Source organism: Lepidothrix coronata, unplaced genomic scaffold, assembly GCF_001604755.1.
Source record: "Lepidothrix coronata isolate B3197 unplaced genomic scaffold, Lepidothrix_coronata-1.0 Scaffold49, whole genome shotgun sequence".
NCBI classification, from domain to species: Eukaryota; Metazoa; Chordata; class Aves; order Passeriformes; family Pipridae; genus Lepidothrix; species Lepidothrix coronata.
The window spans coordinates 625,846-634,365 of NW_016690229.1; positions in this window are offsets into that span (position 1 = coordinate 625,846).

Here is an 8,520-nt window from a genome sequence, read left to right on the forward strand (position 1 = left end):
TTTTTACTCCCCTCTTGTGCTGTTGGGTTCCATGTGAACACGTACCACGTTTGAATCCTCCCCACGAGCCCCAGCTGGGTGGCCCTGGCGTTGGGTGGCACATGGGGGGAGAGTCCATGTAGCTGGAGGTGATTGCAGTAGCTGGAGGTGATTGCAGAACCCGCCTCAGCTGAGGCTCGAATTTACTGTGCTGTAAAGCCCCCAAGTGTCATAGAGTAGAGTCACTTCAACCCCTGCTGAAGTCAGATGGATCTTGCATAAGCAAAAATGTGAGGATCCTTGAGTATATGGATATTGCAAAATCTTTGTGGGAGATGTGACTGCTTTCTGATTTCATGTGGGACAACACACACACACACACCAGGTCTATCTATGAAAAATGAAACGAATTGCTAGAAAACTTTGGAGAGAGAGATTGTTTTTGGTGAAGGGATGATTTTGTTGATTTGGAGGAGCAGGATACTGGGTAAGGGTTCAGGAGAACTAGGCTCGGGTTAAGTCAGACTCAACACGCAGTTCCATTGCATTCATCAGCAAACAATTTACCAGGGTTTGTGCCCCAGTTTCCTGCTTGTGAACTGGGGGTTCCCTAAGCTCCAAAGCTGCTGTGGAGATAAACACCCACCCAAGGTTATGGGGCAGTTTGGGAGGGTGATGTAGAATGTGGAATGGAAAACCCGAATGTTACTAGACAGCAGGAGGGAGGAAGCACTGCTACCTCAGGCAATCACCACAGGACATTGCTCAACACCACAGGCTCATTTTACCTGTTACTTTACCAGCACTTTTACCCTGTAAAACCCCCTGGGGTTTGTACAACACTTATTCTGTTCTAAAATTTGTGCCTGTGTGCACGATACAGTCATGCCGAGTACTGGTCAGGATTATCTATTTTTTTTGGTGGCGCTTGAGGGGAGAGGGGACCTGGATGGGAGAGGCATGAGAAGATCTTAATGTTGTAGACCAGGATAAACAATGCATCCTGATCTAATTAGTTATATATCCTCTTGGGGTTTCGTTTTGTTTTTATAGTGTCTCACAAGGGGGCTTTATTTAGCTAAGGATAACACAAACCTTCGAAAAAATCTTGCAGAGCAGAAGGTGTCACCCTCCTCCTTGGACAGCTATTGAACATGGAGGTCAGGGGACAAATTTTGTTTTCCAGACCACTTTTCTCGCCCTTTCCTCTGCAAGCAAATAATGCTTTTACAACCCCCCACTCTTGATGCACTTTCATGGGCATATTACATCAAGAGAAACTCTGTCTTTACTAATATAAAATAGAAGAGATTAACAGGTATTTAAGATCCCTGACCATTTTTATCTGATGTTTACTCCACACCCATGTTGCCCAAAGAGCTTCTTGGTATTTGTTTGTTTAACCAGCAGTTTGAAATGCTCTTTGTTTCCAAAGTGTGTCCTGAGGAAATAGACTGTTAAACAAGATTGATACCAATTGATCCACAGATAGATATTCACATTGATGAATTTTCTCCTTTTACACTTGATATGCTCGGTATAACCAACAGATTTTCAGTTATTACACATAAAGGCACCAACCCACACCAACACATTTATTGAAACACGCTGGTTTATGTATCAAGCTGAGAGACTGACAGCCCAATACAGTAGATCCATATTTAAAATAGACAACTCCTGGGGAGCATTTGTACTGAATTTAAAGGAATATATTATATGAAATCAATGGAAGTTTTGGTATTGATTTCAGAGGACTGGGATTCCACTCAGCACAGCTCTAACACACTGAAAAAATACAATACATGAAAAGCATTAGTTTAAAATAAAAATTAAAAAGTTGCTGTTTTTAAGGCTGGGATAACATCGAAAGTAGGAGAAAGAGCACAACCAACTGAAAAATACAGGGAGGCAGAGAGAGAATGTGGGCAAAGGAAAGCTGTCCTGATTATATTTTTCTGGGAAGGTGTTCCCAGCCCATGGAGGTTATAAATAGGCTACACTGGATGATTACATCATATGCAAAAGGCAAGTTGCTTGGCTTTAGCACGATCATATGGATTAGCATGATTACAGCTCCTGGATTTGAAAACTAGCAGGCTTCCTTTTCAGGCTTGACATTTATTTATTTTTTTAAGAAATGTCCAGAGGAACAATCTTCTACCACCAACAGAGCCGAGGCATCATTCCTGATAGGCGTGTTTCCAAGAGCAGCCACCCCACCTCGGGGTGATAACGGGGAGCTTTTTTAACACCCTGCATTAGGAGCACGTGGAACTCATTGCCACAAGAAGCTGCTGCCAGCGGCAGGGACCACAGCTCTGCCCAGCCCGGGAAATTCCTGTCCTCAGGAATGTCACTGCAAAATGGCCATGACTGTGGAAAAACCTGATAACTGTGTTTCTTGGGAGACTTATGTATATTGTATATACATACGTGTAGGTGTCTCTATGCACACACTTACTAACTCCCACCAAGGTAAAGAATATTGTTTTAAATCCTGCACTGTCCTACTCTGATCAGCCCAGTTTATTGCTGGGAAGAACACACAAGTTTAAAACTCAGTAAATAATAATTTTTTTCCATATTCAGTATATAAACGTGGGGGCCCCTGGTGGTCTAGTGGTTAGGGTGCAGGACTCTCACCGCTGCGACCCGGGTTCGATTCCCGGCCCCCCGGGCAGATGGAGCTCGTCAGCCCTGTGAGGCAATCCATCTAAGAGAAGGTCACTCTAAACAAACCTACGTCCTGAGACCCTCACTGCCACTGTCCAAGCTTGCTCGGCCCCGGCAGATGAACCTCAGGATTAAAGGGTGGGCTCAGTTCAGCGCACGCTGGTGTCTCACCTAAAAAATCCACTGCGCAGGCTCGAAGGGTTAATGACCTTTCCCAAATCTCCGCTCGCGAAGACTGGCCATACATATAAACGTAACTAAAAATGCCCTTTCCTAAGTTGCACTATGTATTATCTACAGTTATATAAATAAAAATGCCCTTTCTTAAGTTGCACTTTGTATTATGTACACCTTTATAACTTGGAACACAGGAAAAAAACCCTTAGTATACTTTGAGGCCCAGCAGTTCACTTTGCTTCTGTATTCTTCCCCCTGTTCCTTACTGCAGCTGGTTGCAAGACAAATCTCCCAGTGTAGGCTCTCAGGGCTTATCTCCACTGCATGGAAGACAACTTGAATGTTCCCTGTTGGAACATGTTTAGGAAGCTCGAAGTTTGCTGATGTGAAGTTGACCTTAGCTCTGTAAGCAATGTAAATCAGGGTAATTAACATTCATTATTGGGCCAGTTAATCAAGATTGAATGCAGAGACCCAGACATTCAAATTCAGAAGTGGTTAGTAAGTATGTTAAATTGCATGTTGGCAAGTGCTTTGGCTCCTCCAGACTATAACTGAATCTAAAATCAGGAGACACTCTCTTTAAACAGGTTTTTATACCTTTAGAACTGTGACAATGAAGAGATTTATTTCTTCCTCCTTTATAAGAAAATATATTTTTCCTTGGTCCATCCATCCATCTTCCTTTTTTGAAGCTGCTGACCACTTCAGTCAAACCCGATCATGGGGGAGTAGCTTTGAAGACATGAGTTCATGCAAACTGTGTGACAGATCAGCATCTGGAGAAAGAAGAAAGATGCAAATTAACGTGCTCATTGGAAGAAAGAATTGTAGTTCAAACCTTCCCCACATGGCAGCCAACAAAGTGGAGAGCACGGAGGCACTGCTGGCCCATCAGCCACTGTCCCTCCAGACGTGGGACCGAGAAGGGGAAACATCAAGGAGTGGGAGAATGATGGAGCACAAACCCTCAGGAACAGGTTTCCTGACCTGACTACTCAGGGAATGCCTCCCTTCTTGACCTAGTGATGCTTTTAGTCCAGCTGCAATTAGTGTAGCCACAATATTGCTGAAGTACCTTCCATGTGGGAATTGTTAATGCAAACACAACTCATCAGAGCAATGGTCCTACTTTAGATATGTATTTGCAGGCCAATATAATTACAGGGTACACCTGTTCTTTAGTAAGCTTCAGGTTAGAAACTCTCCTGAATTTGCTTCCAGGTTTGGGGGTTGTATTTTGTATTTTCTTTTTTTTTTTTTTTTTTAGATACTGTGCTAAAATCTTTGACACCAGCTCTTTTAAACATCCTAAAGGCATATTTAAAGAAAAATTATTTTAATAATTTTAATAATTTTTAATATTTTTAGAATATTTAAAACATGACAGATAGATACTGCATTCTCTTCTGTCACTCTGTCCTCAATATTTAACAGCAAAAATATTAAGTAAACCAGTGACGAAGAGCTGCAACAAAGTTATCAACAGAGCTTCATGTTTTCCTCCTGTCATTAAACAGTGTCCATGTAACAGGATCACAGAAGTGTTCTAATGTTAATTGTGAGCAGCTGTTTATACTCTTTGGACCTCTGTGATAGCAGCAAGTCCTTTTGGTTTCGGGGTTGTGACTCTGCAATTGCCTCACTGTTCCCCCCAGCTCCGTTAGCTGGGATTGCTGGGAAGGGATTGCATTATTTTGCATTATTATGTTTTAAGAATAATATTTACACATTGATGATGAGACTGAAGGAGGAGTTTTGAGGAGGCAGGATTTTCACAGAACCGTTACAGTATGGAAAGGTGAAGGAGAAAGAGACAAGGTGGAAATATAACAAGTAAAAAAATTATTACCCTCCCTCTTTAAACTCAGTCTCTGGTAGTTGGGCTGCCAATTCAAAGGGTTTATAAACACCACAGAATTACCACCTTCATTATGGTATCCCTAATGGACAGCTGATTCCCAAGGGTTCTGGGCTGTTACATCCAAAAGATACATCTGACCGAAGATGCAGGAAGCAACTTCCTTTCAAACCTCAGCTCTCCCACAATAACACAGGAATTGTAACTTTTTGAAAGAACCACCAACTGGCTCCCGCCAGGAGGAATGAGAGGCATGTGGGCTGGGCAGGCAAACAAACAAATCTCTGGGTGTTTGTTAAAATGCCCAAGCGTTTCTTCAACGCAAGAGTAAACATTATCAGCTCTATTTCTCCCAGCATGAGAAGTGTGCCCGTGTAATATCTTGTATTAGGCGTCAGATGCAATCTGGAGAATGAGAGATCCAGCTCTCCCCAAGAATACAAACCATTCTAAGGAATGGATTACCGCTGTGTTCTGTGAATGGCATTTCCCCTCCTCTGCAATATTTGTTCAATTTCAAACACTTACTTGCTTCTGAATAAACCTGAGATCAGAGGTAGGTGTAACTTGTCTTTGTCGTGCTGCCTTCATTGAATTTCATGGCCCAAAGACACATCACAGATAGTAACAGGAATCCTGTGAGATCCTTTCCTTCCAGACAAGGTACACAAACCCTTTTTTTTAGCACTAAGCTGTGATGAAGCCTTTGGAGATGTCTAATTATTATCCCCTTTTACAGGGGGAATATAGGGCCAGCAATGGTGTGAGGGGCTGGGAATGGTAAATCCCCTTCCTGGGTAGGAACTAGGCTGATGGGTTTGGATTATGAGGCTTTTTTTTTTTTCGGTGAATACCCAACAATATCTGACTGTGACAGTGAAATATTGAATTAGATGGCAATGCTAAATACGACTTAGAAGGTAACAAATGAGCACAACCTCCCCCTGTATCCTCATCATCTCAGATAACCACGACTGAATTGCAAGTGGTGTTGCTTCATAACCCATTTGTTGTTACACTGTTCCACTGTCTTATCCTAAAAAGCAGGTCATGAAAGGCACATGGAAGATGTTGCCTGTCCTAGCAAAGGACTGAGTTTGGTCCCTAAAGGTCTGTGTTCCCAGGTCTGTGTTCCTGGTGCTTGCAAAGAAAATCTTTGAGTGTCTATGTGGAGTGGCTTGAAACAGCAACTTGGGGAGAGAATTATGAATTTCCTTGTTCCTGTCAGTGAAGCACCAAGATCGAAACTGAATTATTTTCAGATGTCAAAATACCACTTAGCAGGGGTTTTTTGCTTAGTAAAATTAGCTTTCATTTTCTGCTTTTATGACTATGATTAATAAGATTTTTTTTTTCTAATGTGGTAGACCTAATTCCATTTCTTCTGCTACAGCAGTTTTTTCAATTACTTTTATCAGTTACATCCCAGTCCTAAGTGTGGCCAGTTTCCATGTGGGTGAATTTGGTTCATGCCAGACTTTGTGAAAGACTGACAACCAGTTGTTAGTGGAGATTCAGAGCATTAGCAGGTTTTGGAGGTGCCATCTGGTCTTTCATAACTCAGCTTTTAGTAAAAAAATAAAAATTATTGACAACTGAAAAATCCCCAAGTCCCCTGTCTTCAACTGTTATGGTTGGAAGGCAATAGGAAAAAAATGAAACCAAAACATTGACACTTAAAACCTTGATTAGAAGTCAACACAAAATAGTCCAAATAAGAGCCTGAAAGAAAGAAGGACAAAAATGTGAACGATTAAAGGGATTTTTGTCTGAATTTTCACAGAGGCGTTGAAGTGCCACAGCAGAATGAGCCCACTGAAGTTAAGATTACACTTCTGATATAATTTGATATATCTGCTTAGATTGGACAACTGAAAAGTTGCATTTGAATTTGTTTTACACAATAAGATTCATCTCCAAACATTCAAATTACAGGTATAATGCTATAAATCCCAGGGTGTTTATTCCTTCTGGGTGCTCTATCTCCATGTACCCTGTTACTGTATTTAAGAGAATGCACTTGCCTTTCTAAGTAAGTCAGATTGTAAAGTTCAGGCCAAACTGGGGAAAACAGACGTTTTCTGCAAGGTGTCCCTGCTGTCAGACACCACTTTCAGTAAGAGACAGTACTGCTACTCAATATTCTCTTCAAACAAGGGAAACTATTGTTGAGTTCATACATTGTCTCCCAAAATGGTTCAAACGGACTTTAATCTTCATCAGGGCAGCTTAAGTACATCCCTTAAAACTGGAAGGGGGAGCCTGGAGTTGGTGGGTAAATACATTGAAACTGAGCAACTGGCAGTTGGGACAGAACTAATTAAATTTAATAGCTGCCCCCAAGTATGATTAAACACAATAGGACCTCTTTGCTGGTTTGTTGGCCAAGGTCACTCCAGCCAGTCAGTTCTGGGAGAAATTAAAAAACTCCAAATAACCAAACCAAAACCCCACAACTGTACAACATTCCTGCCTACAAAGCTCAGTTATTTCAGTGTAACCCCCATTCACTCTGGCTGATCAAACTGGTGCAGAACCTGGTGGTTTGACATTAGTTAACTAAAGTGATGTGTTTTCTAAAGTCTCTCTGAAGCAGCACGACTCTGTGGCCATCTGTAAAGTTCCCCAATACCTGTCTGTTTTACAGTCTGCCTGCTTTTATACCTGCCAACCCTTTAACACTGTCTGATTATTCCTTTTGGCAGTGTAAATGATGCACCACAGCCACGGTGCATCACCGATGTGTCTCAGGTCACCTCCCTGGGTGCACTCACGGAACTTCTTAGGGTAAGGCTTTTTCAGGGGGGGTGCACAGGTGAGGGTGGATTTGTGCAACAGCTGGGTGTCTGCCAGCTGTGCCAAGGCCACATATAAGAGGGAAGATGCCAAGCAGCCACCAGACCACTTGCTCCAAAGAGTTTCCTTGTGGAAGTGGCACTGAGTTTTCCCGAGCCTGCTGTAGGGAGAGCTGGGATGAGGTGTTCGGGAGGAAGAAAACAACTAGTCAGGGCTAAAACAGCTGTGTTTGGCTCAGCACAAAAGTACTTTTTAAGGCCCTTTATAATCAGAAACTTGCCAGAGATTTGGCTGCAAGAACTGGTGCAGGGTTTGGACGTTAAATGAGGATTAGCCCATTTCCATTGCAAACCTCCCACTTTTCAGCTAGTTCTGGCTGTAACTTGGTTGTCCCTGGATCAACAGCTTAAATTTTAATGTAGTTATGTTAGCTAAGGTACTGTCTACTCTACAGACTTTAACTAGATTAAGAGACAGATCAGCTATAATTGGAGTCCCTGATTGAATTAGATTGGGATTACAAATATAATTGGATACTACCCTATTTGAGACACTTCAAAGGAAATATATCTTCAGAGCATGAAAGCTGAAAAATCAACAGATCTTTGGAAATCCTTGATCCTGTTTCCTGTGTGGACATAGCCAGGCCCGTGTCTCTCCAGAAACATATTTTGTAACAGCCAGTTGCAGTAGCAAAATCAATTAACCAGACTTCTGATGCAAGTCAAAGGCAACGTAACCTTGGTAGTGATACAGCCAGATTAGGCTGAAACTGTGCCCGAAAGGAGCTTTAAAACCTAGTAACAAGTCCTAATATGGACTAATAGGCCTCAGGTTTTATTGTGGGATGTAAGCTAGGAGCCACAGTTTAAGCAAAGAATTCCTTTTGCTGACATGGCTTTTGCAGGCATTTCCATTTGAAAAGAGCAGTTGGTTGAACAATGGTCTCAGCGCTGGTTCAGTGCTTGACACCTTGCAGCACGTAAAGGACAAAAGCCTGAAAACTTTTTTTTCATATGATATCTTTTCCTGTT